Source organism: Moschus berezovskii, chromosome X (genome assembly GCF_049115385.1).
Source record: "Moschus berezovskii isolate FMDL1 chromosome X, NW_MosBer_1.0, whole genome shotgun sequence".
In the NCBI taxonomy this organism is placed as follows: domain Eukaryota; kingdom Metazoa; phylum Chordata; class Mammalia; order Artiodactyla; family Moschidae; genus Moschus; species Moschus berezovskii.
In genome coordinates, this window is record NC_142488.1 from 145,478,412 (window position 1) to 145,499,317 (window position 20,906).

The 20,906-nt window shown below is 45.2% G+C and overlaps 1 protein-coding gene and 1 pseudogene across 1 annotated transcript in view; both read right to left on the reverse strand.

Moving 5' to 3' along the window:
• The window catches only part of LOC148773528 (uncharacterized), a 55,023-nt gene that overhangs the window by 6,029 nt on the left and 28,088 nt on the right, over positions 1–20,906 (reverse strand). The gene's annotated exons all lie outside the window — the stretch shown is intronic.
• On the reverse strand, positions 8–19,417 carry LOC148773529 (bublin coiled-coil protein pseudogene; annotated as a pseudogene).

The window sequence follows — 20,906 nt, forward strand, 5'->3', positions numbered from 1 at the left end:
GTAAGAGAGAAAAAAAGTGACAACCACCATCTTTCTACCAGCGGCATCCCTCACTGCTCTAGATGGGGGTGTAGACAAATTTTACACCAAAAGCTTTTCCTTCCTGGTCAGATTTAGTCTGTCCCTTACCGACACAGGCATCATACTCATCCCTCCCAGTTCTATCACCAAGACGGGGTGGGGATGCACCAGGGGTAGACCTGATGGCATCCCTGACTGACGTCCAGTTCTTCACCATTAAAACCTTGCTTGCCTCTGATGCCACCCGGGGTGCAATCAGAGGAACCTTCCAGAATGCCTCCCAGGCTAAACTGCTGGGGGAAACATTTGTCACCTGAGTGCCTGTGCACAACCCTGAGTATATTCATGACCACAATAAGACCTGTAAGAACATAAAACTGAGATGTTCCTTCCAAGAATCACCACACCAGCATAAGAGCCTCCTCTGGTCCAATAAGAGCCAGCGTTGCCAAAGAAAAAACCCATTGTAGTTCCAATCTGAGTAATCTTTAACCCCAGAGATGCTCTCGGAGCTAGAGTTTCATCTAGCTTCCAAACTTTCAATTCCTAGCGAGGCTACTCGCTTCCTGACTACCAATCCAAATTTGGGACCTAAGTCATAGTACACAGTAACAGCATAGATCACAAGTCGCTTGAAAGTCTATGATCCAGTAGATTAGGTTCAGTCCAGTTCAGTTCAGTTGCTCAGTTGTGTCCGATTCTTTGCAACGCCATGAATCACAGCAGCCAGGTCTCCCTGTCCATCACCAACACCCGGAGTTCACTCACACTCATGTCCACAGAGTCAGTGATGCCATCCAGCCATCTCATTCTCGGTCGTCCCCTTCTCCTCCCGCCCCCAACCTTCCCCAGCATCAGAGTCTTTTCCAGTGAGTCAACTCATCACATGAGGTGGCCAAACTATTGCAGTTTCAGCTTTAGCATCAGTCCCTCCAATGAACATCCAGGATTGATCTCCTTTAGAATGGACTGGTTGGATCTCCTTGCAGTCCAAGGGGCTCTCAAGAGTCTTCTCCAACACCACAGTTCAAAAGCATCAATTCTTCAGTGATCAGCTTTCTTCACAGTCCAACTCTCACATCCATACATGACCACGGGAAAAACCATAGCCTTGACTAGACGGACCTTGGTTGGCAAAGTAATGTCTCTGCTTTTTAAATATTCTATCTAGGTTGGTCATAACTTTCCTTCCAAGGAGTAAGCGTCTTTTAATTTCATGGCTGCAATCAGCATCCACAGTGATTTTGGAGCCCCAAAAAATAAAGTCTGACTCTGTTTCCACTGTTTCCCCATCTATTTCCCATGAAGTGATGGGGCCAGATGCCATGATCTTAGTTTTCTGGATGCTGAGCTTCAAGTCAAATTTTTCACTCTCCTCTTTCACTTACATCAAGAGGCTTTTTAGTTCCTCTTCACTTTCTGCCATAAGGGTGGTGTCATCTGCATATCGGAGGTTATTGATATTTCTCCTGGCAATCTTGATTCCAGCCTGTGCTTCTTCCAGCCCAGCGTTCCTCATTATGTACTCTGCATATAAGTTAAATAAGCAGGGTGACAATATACAGCCTTAACGTACTTCTTTTCCTGTGTGGAACCAGTCTCTTGTTCCATGTCCAGTTCTAACTGTTGCTTCCTGACCTGCATGTAGGTTTCTCAAGAGGCAGGTCATGTGGTCTGGTATTCCCATCTCTTTCAGAATTTTCCACAGTTTATTGTGATCCACACAGTCAAAGGCTTTGGCATAGTCAATGAAGCAGAAATAGATGTTTTTCTGGAACTCTCTTGCTTTTTCCATGATCCAGAGGATGTTGGCAATTTGGTCTCTGGTGCCTCTGCCTTTTCTAAAACCAGCTTGAACATCTGGAAGTTCACTGTTCACATATTGCTGAAGCCTGGCTTGGAGAATTTTGAGCATGACTTTAATAGTATGTGAGGTGAGTGAAATTGTGCCGTAGTTTGAGCATTCGTTGGCATTGCCTTTCTTTGGGATTGGGATGAAGACTGACTTTTTCCAGTGCTGTGGCCACTGCTGAGTTTTCCAAATTTTCTGGCATATTGAGAGCAGCACTTTCACAGCATCATCTTTCAGGATTTGAAATAGCTCAACTGAAACCCCATCACCTCCACTAGCTTTGTTTGTAGTGATGCTTTCTAAGGCCCACTTGACTTCACATTCCAAGATGTCTGGCTCTAGGTCAGTGATCACACCGTCATGATCATGTTGGTCGTGAAGATCTTTTTTGTACAGTTCTTCTGTGTATTCTTGCCACCTCCTCTTAGTATATTCTGCTTCTGTTAGGTCCATACCATTTCTGTGCTTTATCGAGCCCATCTTTGCATGGAATGTTCCCTTGATATCTCTAATTTTCTTGAAGAGATCTCTAGTCTTTCCTATTCTGTTGTTTTCCTCTATTTCTTTGCACTGTTCACTGAGGAAGGCTTTCTTATCTCTCCTTGCTATTCTTTGGAACTCTGACAGAATGTGGTCCACTGGAGAAGGGAATGGCAAACCACTTCAGTATACTTGCCTTGAGAACCCCATGAACAGTATCAAAAGGGAAAGTGATAGAATACTGAATGAGGAATTCCCCAGGTCTGTAGGTGCCCAGTATGCTACTGGAGATCAGTGGAGAAATAACTCCAGAAAGAATGAAGGGATGGAGCCAAAGCAAAAACAATACCCAGTTGTGGATGTGACTGGTGATAGAAGCAATGTCCGATGCTGTGAAGAGCAATACTGCATAGGAACCTGGAATGTTAGGTCCATGAATTAAGGCAAATTTGAAGTGGACAAACAGGAGATGACAAGAGTGAACATAGACATTCTAGGAATCAGTGAACTAAAATGGACCGGAATGGGTGAATTTAACTCAGATGACCATTATATCTACTACTGTGGGCAGGAATCCCTTAGAAGAATTGGAGTAGACATCATGGTCAACAAAAGAGTCCGAAATGCAGTACTTGGATGCAATCTCAAAAACGACAGAATGATTTCTGTTCGTTTCCAAGACAAAGCATTCATTATTACAGTAATCCAAGCCTATGGCCCAACCAGTAACGCTGAAGAAGCTGAAGTTGAATGGTTCAATGAAGACCTACAAGACCTTTTAGAACTAACACCTAAAAAAGATGTCATTTTCATTATAGAGGACAGGAATGCAAAAGTAGGAAGTGAAGAAACACCTGGAGTAACAGGCAAATTTGGCCATGGAGCACGGAATGAAGCAGGACAAAGGCTAATTGAGTTTTGCCAAGAGAACGCACTGGTCATAGCAAACACCCTCTTCCAACAACACAAGAGGACTCTACACATGGACATCACCAGATGGTCAACACCGAAATCAGACTGATTATATTCTTTGCAGCCAAAGATGGAGAAGCTCTTGCAGTCAGCAAAACAAGACCAGGAGCTGACTGTGGCTCAGATCATGAACTCCTTATTGCCAAATTCAGACGTAAATTGAAGTAGGGAAAACCACTAGACCATTCAGATATGACCTAAATCAAATCCCTTATGATTATACAGTGGAATTGAGAAATAGATTTAAGGGACTAGATCTGAAAGAGTGCCTGATGAACTATGGATGGAGGTTCATGGCATTGTACAGGAGTCAGAGACCAAGACCATTCCCATGGGAAAGAAATGCAAAAAAAGCAAAATGGCTGTCTGAGGAGGCCTTACAAATAGCTGTGAAAAGAAGAGAAGCGAAAAGAAAAGGAGAAAAGGAAAGATATAAGCATCTGAATATATTAGGTTAGTACTTCTAATTCCCAAGGAGTTATGAAATGGTCAAAGAGACCGAAAAGTTTGACGAGAAAGGAGAGTTCGGGCCACACACTTTGCCCATTTCTGGTCCGTTCCCCAAAGGAGACACTGGTTGCCTCTTGGCATTGGCAGGTCTGTATAAACCCCCGACAGGTTTCTGCCATAAGCCGTATGAGATCACCGTGGAACTGCAGACCTGGGCTCCTCACTTGCTTCACGCAGGGCATGCCATTCACTCACACAGCCACACTGTAGAGTTAGTAAAGTACAGCAGAAAATGTGTTCGCTAGGAGAACAAAGAACTAGAGCTCCAAGCATCTTTACCTTGTCCTGGAGGATCCCAGAAGAGCCCCCAAGATGAAAGGTTGTTGTTGACCCACAATAGGATTCTTGGCCTCCAGAGAAGAAAAATTCAATCCAGGGCCAGAGACGAGGCTTGATTGCTCAGAGCTTTTGTGTAATAAAGTTTTATTAAAGTATAAAGGAGATAGAGAAAGCTTCTGACATAGGCATCAGAAGGGGGCAGAAAGAGTATCCCCCCTGCTAGTCTTCAGTTGGATGTTATATAGTCACTAGAAGTCTGTTAATGAAAGAAAGGAATGTCATAAAACTCAGAATGGCACCAGGCCCCTCATCCATAAGATGCATTTTGGGATAATATTGGCACTAGATGATTCATCCAGGGCCATAAAATGATTGACTTGAATCTTGTAGAAGGGCAGATTACCATACAAATAGTTTCGTTTACATAGATTAGGGAAACAATAGCTGAGTATAACATACTGGTTTGTCAAGTAGGTTCTGAGCCATTAGGCAGAACCAAGACAGAGTCTGGGGTAAATGCAAAGTACATTAACATAGCTTAAGACAAACATTTCCATAAGAAAAATGCACTGGTTAACTCACGGTTTGAGAATAGTTAACTTCAGGTGAAACCAGATGTCATTATAGCAACACAGTATTTTAAGAAAAACCTCCTTTTAAATTTGTATAGAGAAGGAAAAAAATATCGCTGGGTTTTTTCCCTCCTGCCGCTTAAGAGAGATAAAAATGTCTGACACCTGCAGCCTATTCCCTCCGTTTGGAGGCGCCTGGCCTTCCTGCCTGTTACCCTCTCACTACCCAACCACTTCATCACGTGTGGGACCTCAGGTAACGTCCCTGATTCATGGTTGGGGAGGCTGAAGAGGGGGTGCACTCAGAGTTCCTGGTCCCCTCAGGCATTTGTCACTCAGGCTCACCATCCCTGCCTTCCTGGGGACCACCCTCTCTGCCATGTCTGTCGCCATCTATTCCATTCCCCCTTCAAAGAAAAGCTGAGATCTGAGTAACAGTGCTGGCAAGACCCATGCAGGTAGGATTTCTGTCTCCCTACTCTTTTTCAAAGGGCACGTTTCACAAGGTGGTGGTAAGGCTTTCAAGAACAGAGCACGTTACATGCTGAGAGCCTGGCCTGACTCAGGAAGAGAGCTCAGAAGGACCCCTTGTCCCCAACACAGTCAAGACAAAAGTGTTGGGAGCTGAGAGTGAAGGGGGAGTGAAGGGCCGGCTCCAGGAGAACTCAGGGGCCCAGCCTTTCTCCTTCTCTTGGGTTCAGTCCTCCCAACAATCAGATGTGGGTTATGGAAGTTCTCCTGAGAGCCACATGCAACCAGTTCATGGCTCTAATTTTGTGCGAGGACATATGGGGGTTCTCAGAGCACCAGGGAGGCCTGATGGGCAGGGAAGGCCAGGGGATTGGGTCATCACAGAGTGAGGGCCCATGACAGCACTGCCTTAACCCAAGACACCAAGACCCAAGGCTCGTGCCTGACTCACACTTGTGGGGTGCCTGCTCTCTGCAGGCAGCACTGCATCTGTGTCCCCACAGGCCAAGCTCTGACAGAGCTGTGACTTGGCCGTGGAGCTGGGGACGCTTGGTACAGGAGACAGACGGTTCTAGGGTCAGAGCATTGTACAGAAAGTCTCTGTGAGTGGTTGAGAAAGCCCAGAGCCCCAACTGCCCCTGCTTGAAGGATGTGGATGTAAACCTGAGAGAGCAGGGAGGACCCCATGCCCCTGACAACCGCCCCAGAATCCAGGCTAGCAGCACGCTGCCAGAACAAGGGTCGCCCAGGACACCAGGCAAGACGTGCCCCAGGAGGCTGAAGCACAGAGTCCAGGCCACACTCAGGCCGAGTGACCCAGGAGGGCACAGATGGCCCCAGACTGCATCAGCACCCAGATGTCACGATCAGGGGCCTCCTGGGTGAGGGAGGTGTGGAGGCTAGCAGCACCTTGCAGACCCTGGCCTGCTCTTACTGCAGGTCCTTGATGGTGCTGTTCATCAATTCTAGAATCTCCAAGGAGAGGAAAGAGCCAGGGAAGCGTGGCCTGGTTCCATCGCAGGGACATCCACACAGGAGGGACTGCCATGAGAAGGACTCAGTGCAAGACCCTGGTGTGTGTTCACACCCAGACCCCGAGGGGACCTAGCCTCGGGGCTGGCTGCCTCCAGTCACCCAGCTGGTGAGAACCCCAGAGCGAGGCCTGGCCACACCAGAGAACCCTGTCCACAATACCCACTCTTTCTGTGACATCTCCCAGGTCACAGAGCAGAGGGACAAGGCCCAGCTCCAGGCAAGTTTTTTGCCAGGTGCGGTCAGGCCTTCTAGTTCCTGGGTACCAAGGTCTTGTCTGTTCCTTCCTGGCAGCGCCCAGTGACCAGGACAGCCTGGCTCAGGGGAATGCCACAGACCACCATGGACACACCAGGGAACAGATGCTCAACCTGAGCCCAGAAATGCCTTCCTAGTGCCCACAACACAGGCCACTATGGGCCTGCCTCTGCTCTTGTGGCCTCTTCCAGCTCACTTTAGTGTCCAGGCAGACTGCGGCCATGGCCTCGGCTAAGAGGCCAAGCTGCAGTGGGCAGTGGACTCGGGCTAGGACGACTAGAAGGCCAGGGAGGGGCCGAGGAGACCTTGAAGACACTGGAGCCAGGAGACAACAGGGCACATGGGCCTGGGTGCTCTGGCCAGGAAACCACGACCACCCCTCCCAGAGGGTGACTGAAGGTCTGCACTGGTGGGATGGAGTCCCAACTGCAGCTCTCAAACCTACCTCCAGCTTGCGGGACATGAGGTTCAGTGCTGAGGGGTCCAGGTTGGAGGCCAAAAGCTCCTTAATGAACTGCACCTCCTCCTTCTAAAGGGCGATGGCCTGTGCCTACACCTTGAGCTCCAGGACGAGGTTCCTGAAGCCCGCTTTCTGCTGTACCTGTAGGATGGCCACAGTGAACTTCCAGGGACCCTTTCTTCCTTCCTTCTACATAAACACAGAAATCTGTATCTCTAACCCAGAAATGTGTAACTCTAGGAGAGCATCCATAGAAATAATATTTCACTGTATACACAAAACCTGAATCTCACATGCATAATCCACAAGGACCTGATACTCAGTCACCTGCTTGACTTCTAGGGCCAAAAATCTGGGAAAGGGTATAGATCTCCCATAGATTCATCATACCAAATCAGGTGGCTGTATGCTGACAACAGTCACAGCATTGCAAATGGACTATATTGTAACATAGCACAGGCATGATACTAAAGAGAAGGAAAGAAAAGCAGTGCCTACGTTACTCCCCCCAGCCTCCCTGACTGGGGCTGCTACCCCATACCTGGAGCCTAACCAGGCTTGGGTCCCACTGCTCAACTGGGGCAGATTCGAAAGAGCCTGGCAGGGTGCCCAGCATTGAACCCTTTTTAAACGTTTACCGTCTGCTTTGTTCCAGCTGAGACCAGACTCCCCAGTGGGATCCAGGCCTTCAGGGACTTGGAAAGAAATACTACTAAACCACCACGTGCCCTTGGGCTGGGCATTCCAGTTCAAGCCTACTTCCCAGCAAAGTGTCACCCCTCATTTTTGTGAAAATGGAAAATACCTTCCATGAAGTTGTGATGCTGTGTGTTGGAAATACAACTGCAATTTCTGGGATAAACGTGCTGATTAAAGAATACATTTAATCCAGCTTTCTATGAAATACCAGTGACAACAATACTTTACATTTGTTTCACACTTTAGTTTACATCAGGTTTTTGTTTGTAGTCTTCTCAGTGCTGCTTCCTAATAACAAATTTCACAGCTTTTTCAAGAAATCCTCTGGGCTCCATCAGCAGCTCCAGTCTGGCTTCTGGCCCTGGGACCGATATAGGTCCCTCAGCTCCTTGAAGTCAGATTAACCCCAGTCTTTTGGTACCACTTTCCAGAGTTGTAACCAGTCGTTAAGAGCACTCCACCCCTCACATACATCTGCAAGCAGACAGCTGTGTCTAGAGCCCAGCAAGTACCACAGTCTAGACCCCAGCACTCCTGGCAAGTGTGGGGCAGGGAAGACAGATGGTATGGGGAAGGTGTGCTGGGCAGTGTCAATGGCAAGGCCTGGGAGCTGTGGTTCCTACCCAGACCACATGTAAATGGGAAGCTTTCTGACTGTCAACCCCTCCTAGTGGGCCTTCCCATCCCTGTGTCCTCAGAGGTCTCTGCTCATGTGCTCTTTCCGCAAACCTGGCCTTTTTTTGCAGGGGAGGGGGGTTGGAAATCCCATGGATGGAGGAGCCTGGTGGGCCATAGTCCATAGTTTTGCAAAGAGGATGACATAACTTAGCCACTATTCAACAACAATGAGTAGATGAGAAAGCGAAGGAAGGTTAAAAAAAGAGAGAGAATACAAAGGAATGAAAAAATCTTGTCACTGTCTTTAGAAGGGAATTGAGGACCTGCCATCATCGGTAGTAACTTTCAGATGAACACACAGATGGAAAGTGTACTGTGTTCCTATATCCTATCATACACATTCCTGCTATAATCTGACAACAAAGACTTGTGAAATAACAACAATAATCATCATGATAATCAATCTCTGCTATTCATGAATATACTCTTCATTTTCAACACGTATTTTTTGAATATTTAATCTGTGTGAGGCATACTTGAGTGGCTTCTCTGGGAATTCTTGCAATGCAAGGGACCTGACTTTGATCCCTTGGTGGGGAAGATCCTCTGGAGAAGGAAACGGCTGAAGGCTAATGACACTAGGAATTCTGATCACTAGAGAACTCCCAGCCCCACAGGACATTAATAGGCGAGTGCCCTCTCCAAAACCTCCATCTCAACACTAAGACTAAGCAACACCCAAAAGCCAGCAAGCTGTAGTGGCAAATACCCTTCTCCAATCCTTCAGCCAAATAGGGTCACAGCCTTGTATGTTGGTAGACAGGCTGCCCAAAGCCATACTGAACCCAGAGACACCCCAAACCACACTATTGGACCCAGCCACTGCCCTTCAGAAAGACAAGATCTAGCTCCACCCACCAGAACACAAATACAAATCCCCCCAACCAGGAAACCTTCACAAGGCACTGGTCCAACCCCACTCAGGGGAGGCAGACTCCATAGGTAAGAGGAACTACAACCTTTCAAACCGCAAAAATGATATCCCAAACATAGTAAATTAAACAAAATGAAATGACAGAGAAACATCCAGCAGATGAAGGAAGATGGTCAAAATCCATAGAATTGAACAAGTGAACAGGAAAAAGGCAATGTACCTGAAAAATAATTCACAGGAATGACAGTAGAGATGATACAAATTTCTGGAAATAAAATGGAGGCATGGGTAGACTAGAGACACAGATTGAGAAAATGCAAGAAATCTTTAACAAAGACCTTGAAGAATTAAAGAATAAACAATCAACAATAAACAATGGAATAACGGAGATTAAAAGTCACTGGAGAAACCATATTTTAAAAAGACACATGGATCATAATGTTCACTGCAACACTATTTACAATAGTTAGGATATGGAAGCAACCTAGATGTCCATTGACAGCTGAATGGATAAAGAAGCAGTGGTACATATATACAATGGAATATTATTCAGCCATAAAAAGGAATGCATTTGAGTCAGTGCCAATAAGTTACACGAAAGTGCAGCCTATTAAAGTGAGTGAAGCAAGTCAGAAAGAGATAAATCAATATCAAATATTAACACATGTTTTTCCCGTGTTCATGTATGGATGTGAGAGTTGGACTGTGAAGAAAGCTGAGGGCCAAAGAATTGATGCTTTTGAAATGTGGTGCTGGAGAAGACTTTTGAGAGTCACTTGGACTGCAAGGAGATCCAACCAGTCCATTCTAAAGGAGATCAATCCTGGGTGTTCATTGGAAGGACTGATGCTAAAGCTGAAACTCCAATACTTTGGCCACCTCATGTGAAGAGTTGACTGACTGCGACGAGTTGACTCACTGGAAAAGAGTCTGATGCTAGGAAGGATTAGGGGTGGGAGGAGACGGGGACGACAGAGAATGAGATGGCTGGATGGCATCACTGGCTCGATGGACATGAGTTTGAGTGATCTCCGGGAGTTGGTGATGGACAGGGAGGCCTGGCGTGCTGTGATTCATGGGGTCGCAAAGAGTCAGACACGACTGAGCGACTGAACTGAACTGAACTGAGGGAATCTAGAAAATGGAACTGAAGAAATCCTTTGCAGGGCAACAATGTAGACATACACATAGAGAACAGAAATATGGCAGCAGGGTGGGGGGAGGAAGGAAATGGTGAGAAAAGTGTGGAAACTTATACACTACCATATGTAAAACAGATGGCCAGTGGGAATTTCCTGTATGATTCAGGGAACTCAAACTGGGCTTTCTGACGACTTAGAGGGGAGGGATGGGGTGACAGGAGGGAATTTCAAAAAAAAATTGAAATCATTCCAAACATCTTTTCCAATTTCAAAGAAATTGAAATTATTCCAAGCATCTTTTCTGACCACAATGCAGTAGGATAACATCTCAATTACAGAAAAAAAAAACTATTAAAATATCCAACATATGGAGGCTGAACAACACGCTGCTGAATAACCAACAAATCATAGAAGAAATAAAAAAGAAATCAAAATATACATAGAAACGAATGAAAATGAAAACACTACAACCCAAAACCTGTGGGACAATGTAAAAGCAGTGCTAACAGAAAGGTTCATGGCAATACAGGAATACCTCAAAAAACAAGGAAAAAGTAAACTAAATAACCTAACTCTACAAGGTCCGTCTAATCAAGGCTATGGTTTTTCCCATGGTCATGTATGGATGTGAGAGTTGGACTGTGAAGAAAGCTGATCGCCGAAGAATTGATGCTTTTGAACTGTGGTGCTGGAGAAGACTCTTGAGAGTCCCTTGGACTGCAAGGAGATCCAACCAGTCCATTCTAGAGGAGATCAACCCTGGGTGTTCATTGGAAGGACTGATGCTAAAGCTGAAACTCCAATACTTTGGCCACCTCATGGGATGAGTTGACTCACTGGAAAAGAGTCTGATGCTAGGAGGGATTGGGGGTGAGAGGAGACGGGGACAACAGAGAATGAGATGGCTGGATGGCATCACCGACTCGATGGACATGAGTTTGAGTGAAGTCTGGGAGTTGGTGATGGACAGGGAGGCCTGGCATGCTGTGATTCATGGGGTCGCAAAGAGTCGGACACGACTCAGTGACTGAACTGAACTGACTGAACTGACACCTAAAGAAACTAGAAAAGGAAGAAATCAGGAACTCCAGGGTTAGTAGAAGGAAAGAAATCTTAAAAATTAGGGCAGAAATAAATGGAAAAGAAACAAAAGAGACCATAGCAAAAATCAACAAATCCAAAAGCTGGTTCTTTGAGAGGGTAAATAAAACTGACAAAGCACTAGCCAGACTCATCAAGAAACAAAGGGAGAAAAACCAAATCAATGAAATTAGAAATGAAAATGGAGAGGTCAAAACAGACAACACAGAAATATAAACGATCATAAAAGATTACTATCAGCAATTATATGCCAATAAAATGGATAACTTGGAAGAAATGGACAAATTCTTTGAAAAGTACAACTTTCCAAAACTGAACCAGGAAGAAATAGGAAATCTTAACAGACCCATCACAAGCACAGAAATTGAAATTGTAATCAGAAATCTTCCAGTAAACAAAAGCCCAGGTCCAAACGGCTTCAGAGCTGAATTCTACCAAAAATTTAGAGAAGAGCTAACACCTACCCTACTCAAACTCTTCCAGAAAATTGCAGAGGAAGATAAACTGCCAAACTCATTCTATGAGGCCACCATCACCCAAATCCCAAAAACTGGTAAAGATCACACAAAAAAAGAGAACTACAGGCCAATATCACTGATGAACATAGATGCAAAACTCCTTAACAAAACTCTAGCAATCAGAATCCAACAACACATTAAAAAGATCAAACATCATGACCAAGTGGGCTTTATCCCAGGGATGCAAGGATTCTTCAATATCCTCAAATCAATCAATGTAATACACCACATTAACAAAATGAAAAATAAAAACCATATGATTATCTCAATAGATGCAGAGAAAGCCTTGACAAAATTCAACACCAATTTATGAAAAAAAAACCTCCAGAAGGCGGGAAGAGAAGGAACATTCTTCAACATAATAAAAGCTATCTATGACAAACATTATCCTCAATGGTGAAAAATGGAAAGCATTTCCCCTAAAGTCAGGAACAAGACAAGTGTGCCCACTCACACCACTACTATTCAACATAGTTTTGGAAGTTTTGCCCACAGATATCAGAGCAGAAAAAGACATAAAAGGAATCCAAATTGGGAAAGAAGAAGTAAAACACTCACTGTTGGAGATGACATGATCCTCTACACAGAAAACCCTAAAGACTCTACCAGAAAATTACTAGAGCTAACCAATGAATATAGTAAAGTTGCAGGATATAAAATCAACACACAGAAATCCCTTGCATTCCTATACACTAATAATGAGAACATAGAAAGAGAAATTAAGGAAACAATTCCATTCACCATGGCAACGAAAAGAGTAAAATACTTAGGAATATATCTACCTAAAGAAAAAAAGAACTATATATAGTAAACTATAAAACACTGGTGAAAGAAATCAAAGAAGACACTAATGGAGAAATATACCGTGTTTGTGGATTGGAAGAATAAATATTGTGAAAATGAGTATCCTACCAAAGTAATTTATAGATTTAATGCAATCCCCATCAAGCTACCAACGGTATTTTTCACAGAGCTAGAACAAATAATTTCATAATTTGTATGGAAAGACAAAAAACCTCGAAAAGACAAAGCAATCTTGAGAAAGAAGAATGGAACTGGGGGAATCAACCTGCCGGACTTCAGGCTCTACTACAAAGCCACAGTCATCAAGACAGTATGGTACTGGCATAAAGACAGAAATATAGATCAACGGAACAAAATAGAAAGCCCAGAGATAAATCCACGCACCTATGGACACCTTATCTTTGACAAAGGAGGCAAGAATATTCAATGGATAAAAGACAATCTCTAACAAATGATGCTGGGTAAACTGGTTAACCACTTGTAAAAGAATGAAACTAGAACGAGTCCGTAACACCATACACAAAAATAAACACAAAATGGATTAAAGATCTAAATGTAAGACCAGAAACTATAAAACTCCTAGAGGAGAAAATAGGCAATAGTCTCTCCGACATAAATCACAGCAGGATCCTCCATGACCCACCTCCCAGAATATTGGAAATAAAAGCAAAAATAAAGAAATGGGACCTAATCAAAAACAAAAGTTTCTGCACAGCAAAGGAAACTATAAGCAAGCTGAAAAGACAGCCTTCAGAATGGGAGAAAATAACAGCAAATGAAGCAACTGACAAAGAATTAATCCCTAAATTATACAAGCAACACCTGCAGCTTAATTCCAAAACAATAAACGACCCAATGAAAAAATGGGCCAAAGAACTAAGCAGCCATTTCTCCAAAGAAGACCTACAGATGGCTAACAAACACATGAAAAGTTGCTCAACACCACTCATAATCAGGGAAATGAAAATCAAAAAGACAATGATGTACCATTTCACGCCAGTCAGAATGGCTGCTATCCAAAAGTCTACAAGCAATAAATGTTGGAGAGGGTGTGGAGAAAAGGGAACCCTCTTACGTTGTTGGTGGGAATGCAAACTAGTATGCGACTAAAGAGAAGAGTGTGGAGATTCCTTAAAAACCTGGAAATAGAACTGCGAGACAACCCAGCAAGTCCACTCCTGGGCATACACACCAAGGAAAACAGAATTGAAAGAGACACATGTGAACTCCAATGTTCATTGTAGCACTGTTTATAATAGCCAGGACATGGAAGGAACCTAGATGTCCATCCACAGATGGAGAAGAAAGCTGTGGTACATATACACAATGGGGTATTACTCAGCAATTAAAAAGAATACATTTGAATCAGTTCTAATGAGGTGGATGAAACTGGAGCCTATTATACAGAGTGAAGTAAGCCAGAAAGAAAAACACCAATAAAGTATACTAACGCATATATATGGAATTTAGAAAAATGGTAACGATAACCCTGTATAGGAGACAGCAAAAGAGACACAGATGTATAGAACAGTCTTTCGGACTCTGTGGGAGAGGGTAAGGATGGGATGATTTAGGAGAATGGCAGTGAATCATGTATATTATCATACGAATTGCCAGTCTAGGTTCGATGCTTGATACAGGATGCTTGGGGCTGGTGCACTGGGATGACCCAGAGGGATGATATGGGAAGGGAGGGGGAAGGGGAGTTCAAGATGGGGAACACATGTACACCCGGGGTGGATTCATGTCAATGTATGGCCAAACCAATACAATATTGTACAGTAATTAGTCTCCAATTAAAATAAATTAATTAAAAAATATTAAAAATTAAACGATTTCCACATATTGCAAAGAATCAGAGAAAGAACTAAGTTTTCCAAAGTAAACATTCTAAAGCAAAGGGAGGGGTGAAAGCCTGCTCTCACTTTACAGTGGGGATAATTAAACCTTTGTTTCTTATGTCACTTTGTATTTGCCCCACAATATCCTAACATGAGATACCACGTGCCCCTGGGTGACTGTCCCCCACAAATGATTGCTGCACCCTGGCCAAACTCAGTCCGCAGGGAACTTCCTTCAGTGGAACTTGTGCCAAAGGTACCTCAAGGAAAAGGAATAATTAGGAGCCATTGTTCACCCTCCAGCTCGATTATATTTTACCAATACCTGTGCCCTTATGGAGAGTTGCCTGTGGTCATTTGCAGTAGGGAATATAACCAGTGGCCTTGTTTACGGATGGTTTCAGTTGCTGTGCTGATCTCACCAGTCTTGGCAAGTGGAAGATGTACTGTTCCACTCTGTCAGAGCGGAACAGAAGATTGCATGAAATATTTTCAATTTGTAAAATTTTGTTTTTCAATAAAATGTGTGTGATGGAAAAGCTCCCACTTGTAGATATTATTTGTGATGACTCCAAGCATGATCGATGAAGATGTGGCTCTGTGTGTGCATCACATCACGTACCGAGTGAGACTCTAGGCTCAGTAATCTGGGGCATTGATGAGAGGGGAAGGGGTGGCAGGGGGAGGGGTCTCCAGGCCGGAATTGAAGTTCTCCCCTTGTTAAGGTAAGAAGGATGGTAGGTAATCTGACATCTTCCTAGGTGAAGTGATCCTTCTGGCCACTTCATGAGGATAGCAGATACATGCCTGGTTATTGTGGGGATAGTGGGGGTATCTCCTGTTCCTGCTAAGGATGAGGATATGAGGAATGGCCCAGCATGGTTCTGGAGAACATCAGAAGTCACTGGAACAAAAATCTGGAAGCACACAATAAGCTCCTGGTCCATTTTGTATTAGGATCCAGTCCCTTGAGTATTAGGGATTTTTCACTATGTAACACTCATTACCAGAGTATGAATGGACAGAATCAAAAAGGTAACTGAATGGCAGAATTGTCTTGTGCTTAAAAAAAAACCTCTATACACATTGGGTAAAATTTCTAATAGTAAATTTACAAACCCTTTGTAGAGCAGCCTGCAGACAACATTTTATGAAACAGCCATTCAATTGGCAACATGGTGCAGGAATACTAATTCCAGAGAATGTTAAGATAACTCTCAATGTCTAATGAACCTAGGCAGAGGGGGGGAGCATCCAGGAGTTGGGCAGGCAGGCAAGTTGGGAGGGTCACAGGGCCACACCTGACCCTAGGTGGGGATGTCTGGAGGTAGGGTTATGCCAGGCTGGTGAAGGGAAGTACCAGAAGGAAGGCCCAGGCAGGCAGATCCCCAGGACCTCTGGAGGCCAGTCCTAAGCTAGGTGGTGAGCGCTCAGGCTAGAGCCTGGTTCAGACTGGCAGGGTTGAGGCCTGGCCCCAGGGCCCTTAGAGGGCTCCACTAGAGGCTGCCAATCGCTTGGGGCCTCAGTACGTGGCTGCTGGAACTCAAGATGTGTCTGCCAGTTAGATTCAAGCACTCCTGGAGGCGGCCAGGGAGGTGGCCATTCCTCTCCTCCAGCTGGTCCAGGCAGGTGTTGACCTGGTCCTGGGTGAAGCCGTCATCCTTGCCTTCTGTGTGGACATCCACAGGCACACCCTGTTCCACGTGGCCTCCAGACATGGTGGGCTCCTGCACCCGCAAGGCTCACATGGCTATAGAGGGAGGCGGTACATTGGGTGTGCGGACAGCCAAGGTAGGGAGAGCGAAGGGCGATCATTAAAACTGTGTGCTCATTGAAATCGTCCTCCTGGGGAAAAGAAAGCAGACTGTCACAGTCTGTCCTGATTGAAGATGTGCCTGCTGAGTGGTGGGCTTGGGTCTCTTCCCGATTACTCATAAAGATCTTACAGGCTGCGGCTGTCAGCACTCACCTCTTCCCACCTTGGTCTGCTGCTGCTGCTAAGTCGCTTCAGTCATGTCCGACTCTGTGCAACCCCATAGACGGCAGCCCACCAGGCTCCCCCGTCCCTGGGATTCTCCAGGCAAGTCTAGGGGTCCCCTAAATGGAAGTACCAGAAGGATGGCCCAGGAAGGCAAATCCCCAGGACCTCTGGAGGCCAGTCCTAAGCCAGGTGGTGAGGGCTCAGGCTAGAGCCTGGTTCAGGCTGGCAGGGTTGAGGCCTGGCCCCAGGGCCCTTAGAGGGCTCTACTAGAGGCTGTCACACATCTATGCAATGTGTCACCTCCTGCAAGAGGGGTTCCTTGGGATGTGGAGGTCAAAGAAAGTCCTCTGTACTGTCATCACATATGGAATTTACTTTTTTATCTCAGTATTATGACCTACTCGTGGTAAAGAATGACTTATCCATTAAGATATGAGCTACCCGACTTAGCTATGCAAGTCCAAGTTAGCAGCCGGGAGAGAAACAGGCTGAGATTTGGGGGGGGGGGGTCCTACTTCTCATCTGTACTCTGAATACAGGATTGGCAGGTATTAATTAAATAATTAATCAATTGACACATTTTGTGTTTTGTAGGAGAACAAGGGATGTTGGACCTGGGGAAGACTTGAGAGGAATGTGCATATTTTTTTCCATTTATTGAGGGCTTTTTATGGGCCAGGCTGTATGTGTCTCCCTCATAACTATTGCTGTGGGGATAAATAGGATGCTGAATGGGCATGTATGCAAAACACTGGCTATCCTGGCACTCAGCAGTAGGGTCTCACTGCACAGGCACATGCATGTAACAGTCCACATAACTCCTGGACCAGGTGTGCAGTTTTAGAGCTCTGTTATTTTGGTGGAGATCAAGAATCTCTTAAATCAGTAACACTCATTGTTCCCCCTCTCCCCCACCACCACCACCACCACACACAGACTCAGAGCAGGGAGTCCCCGCCTCCTTCTACCCTCTTTTTTCCTTAAATGTGGTGTCAACTTGGAGGTGAATGACTGGGTGAAAGGAAGCCTACAGGAAAAAAGGATGAGTAGGGGCCTGCCCATTCTGGGTTCCTTTCCTGCTTTTTGTTCTGGTTCTTTTCCCCACCCCAGGTATGCCAAGACTAGAAAGGCATGGAGCACCTTTCTGCCAAGATTTTGGGAGTGACTGGTGGTCATCTCATGACCTTTGGGATGGTTCTCCAGGCACTGAGGGGTTCTGGTGAGGCCTGCAGCAAGGGTGGACTCAGACTGGAGACGCTGTGAGTATCGTGGATGACCTGAGGGCACAAGTCTTCTCCAGACACAAGCAAATGCAGGCTAGTCTGTGCCTTGCTTCCTGTGCTGGTGTCCTCTCAGCCTTCCTCCTCCCTCCCCAATCTTTTCTTTTTTTCTGTATCTATATCCCTCCAGTGATCTATCTATCCATCTATCTATATCCCAGGGACACAGGCTAGGGACATAGGCAACAATTGCGTCCTGGTCTCTAGCCACAACGGCACAGACATGAACGTCCAGTTCCTTCTGTGTGTGCTCTGAGTTTCTCTGCTGATTTGGACAAGTGATCTGGGTCAACTTTGGGCAGCCATTGAGCTTCCACATGTTAGGTCTACTCTTGGTGACTAACCCAAGTCCCAGAAGATGACCCACCACAATTTCTACACCCTGGCTGAGCCCTATGTTTTTGGCAGCATGGAGCCAATCAAATGAGGGGAAAGAGGGTGGCAACTCTGACACTAATCATCCACATTTAGGCTGCACTTCACAGGTTAAGGGCACAGTCCTCAGCCAGAATGCAATCAGTTCAGAAACCAGGCACATGTCTGGTTTTACCAGGGACACTCTCACACTGACCAACTGATAGATGGGCCAAGGTCTTGATCAGGCAATCTACAGAGGATAGTTACAGAAGTGCAGTGAATATTCAATATCATTTTCATTCAAATGTTATTCAGTCTGCCCTCAAATGTTATTCAAACCAAAGAAATTAAGACACGACTTTCCCCTATAAGATGTAAAATGATGGTTGGAAAATCTAACATTCAGAATGCAGGAAAACAGGTACTTTCATTCCATTTGTGGGTGGATTAAGTTTGGGAGACACCTTTTGTAGGAGGTTTGCACATATTATTCAAAGTTGAGAATGTGAATGACTTTTTGTTTGTGAGTATGTGTGTGTGTGTGCATGCATACACACATGCATGCTGATGGAGACTAGTTTAATGGGAACAGTCAAGGCCTAGGCAGAGTGAGGAGCATGCAGTATTCAGGCAGTTAGGCAAGTTGGGTGGATCACAGGCCCACGCCTGACCCCAGGAGGGATGACAGGCGGTGGGGGCATGCCCAGCATGCAAAAGGGAAGTAGCAGAAGGATGGCCCAGGCAGACAGATCCCCCAGGACATCTGGAGGCAAGTCCTAAGCCAGGTGGTGAGGGCTCAGGATAGAACCTGGCTCAGCCAGGCAGGCTAGGTATAGGCCTGACTCAGGGGCCCTTAGAGGGCTCCATTAGGGGCTGCCAATCGCTTGGGGCCTCCCTGAGCGGCTGCTGGATCTCAAAATGCATCTGCCAGTTGGATTCAAGCACTCTTGGAGGCATCCAGGGAGGTAGTCATTCCTCTCCTACAGGTGGTCCAGGCAGGCATTGGCCTGGTTCGACATGTGGTCGATGGCTGCGTACTATGCCTGTCCAGCTATGCTATCTTCCTGGCCTTTGGCACCCATGTCCACAGCCCTGTCCCACAGGGCAGCATAAAGGTGGGCTCTTGCACGCAGAAGACTCATGTGATGTTGGAGTGAGGCCACGATGGGTGTGCGATCTCCCTTTTTCTGCTGACCCCCTGTTTTGATCTGTTCTGCACACTGACACCCAAATAGTAAATTGGATCTTAATGGAGTTTACCACATCCAACCCATGTGTCCTTGCTATGGGCCACTTATCTTTTTCCCCTTATCTTTTGCAGTTTACATCATTAACTCTCTTCTCCCATGAGGCCAGAACATGCGTTCTTCCCCAAGAAGGCCATGTTCTTTCACATTCATGCTCCTGTGCACTTGTTCCTCCTTAATCTTTTAAACTGTGTCCTCTCTCTCCCATGTTCCACATGAACTCTCCTGCAACACACACTTCAGCTTGGTGCATCTTTTGTTGACAGACGGGCCTGATATAGTCAACCAAATCTTCAGTACATTTTTGCCAATTCCTCTTATCAGGGCACCACCCGCACTGTGCCTTCTGGTAAAACCAATGAGTGGACAAGGGAGTTTATGACATTCTCATGGGGAATATTGAATATCATGGGAGTTCTCCTAATGAAAGGTACTATTTCAGTGTCCCCATATGTGCTATTGAATATTCATATGTATTGTGCTGTATATTGAGTTATATTGTACTAGGAGAGAATGAGCTACTAAGATGATGAATTGGAAACTGGTGATAAAAGTTTTAAGAACAAGACATATAGATGAAGACGTGCAAAAGTTAATAAGTTAACAAAGACATTAGCATAGATGAAAGTAATAACTGTAGAACAAAACAACTGGCAAACTGGTCAATACATGTGGATTATGTTACATGAATAGTAAGTAGAAAAAGAAACAGAGAAAGTAGATTAGTGTTGGTGGAGCTAGCATGAAAAAGTCTTCAGAAAGGAGGTTGTATTTGACCAGAAACATGCATGGTGATTACATAACAGTCTGAGTTATCATTACATGAAAGTTTATAGTGTGTGTTAGTCACTCATCTAAATGCTTTTCACGAACTCACTAAGGGTCATGGCAGCCTGATGACACAGTTCTTATTAGGATCCTCACTCTATGGATTAGGAAACTGAGGCACAAAACAATGAAGGATATTCAGCTGGTAGGAGGAATAATTGTGGTATGAATCCCAAGAGCATACCTCAAGCCCATTTACTGTACACAGTAGGTAAATAGTTATTTTCTTCAGACAGACCATGAACATGGAGTGAAGTATAAATGAGACAAGAATGAAAGGCAGGACTTTCCTGGTGGTCCAGTGGTTGAACTCAGTGTTTTCAATGCTGTGGGCCCAGGTTCGGTCCCTGGTCAGAAAACTAAGAACCAATGAGCTGTGCAGTTAGGCAAGAGGAAAACAAAATAAAAAGAATGAATGGTGACCACAGGTCAAGGAGACACTGGTAATCTGAAAGATAGGACCTGTGTGGTAGCAGTAATTGTATGCCAGGGATTGAGAGGGTCCAGCTTGTATCCATCTGCTGATGCCAGTCAGAGGGACAAGCCTAGTAACACATGGGAAAGATTTGGCAGATCCTGGGGCAGGATTCACATCAATGGCCCCAGTCTTACTTGTCTTCCTTCCCCATGTGGATTAATCACCCTTTAC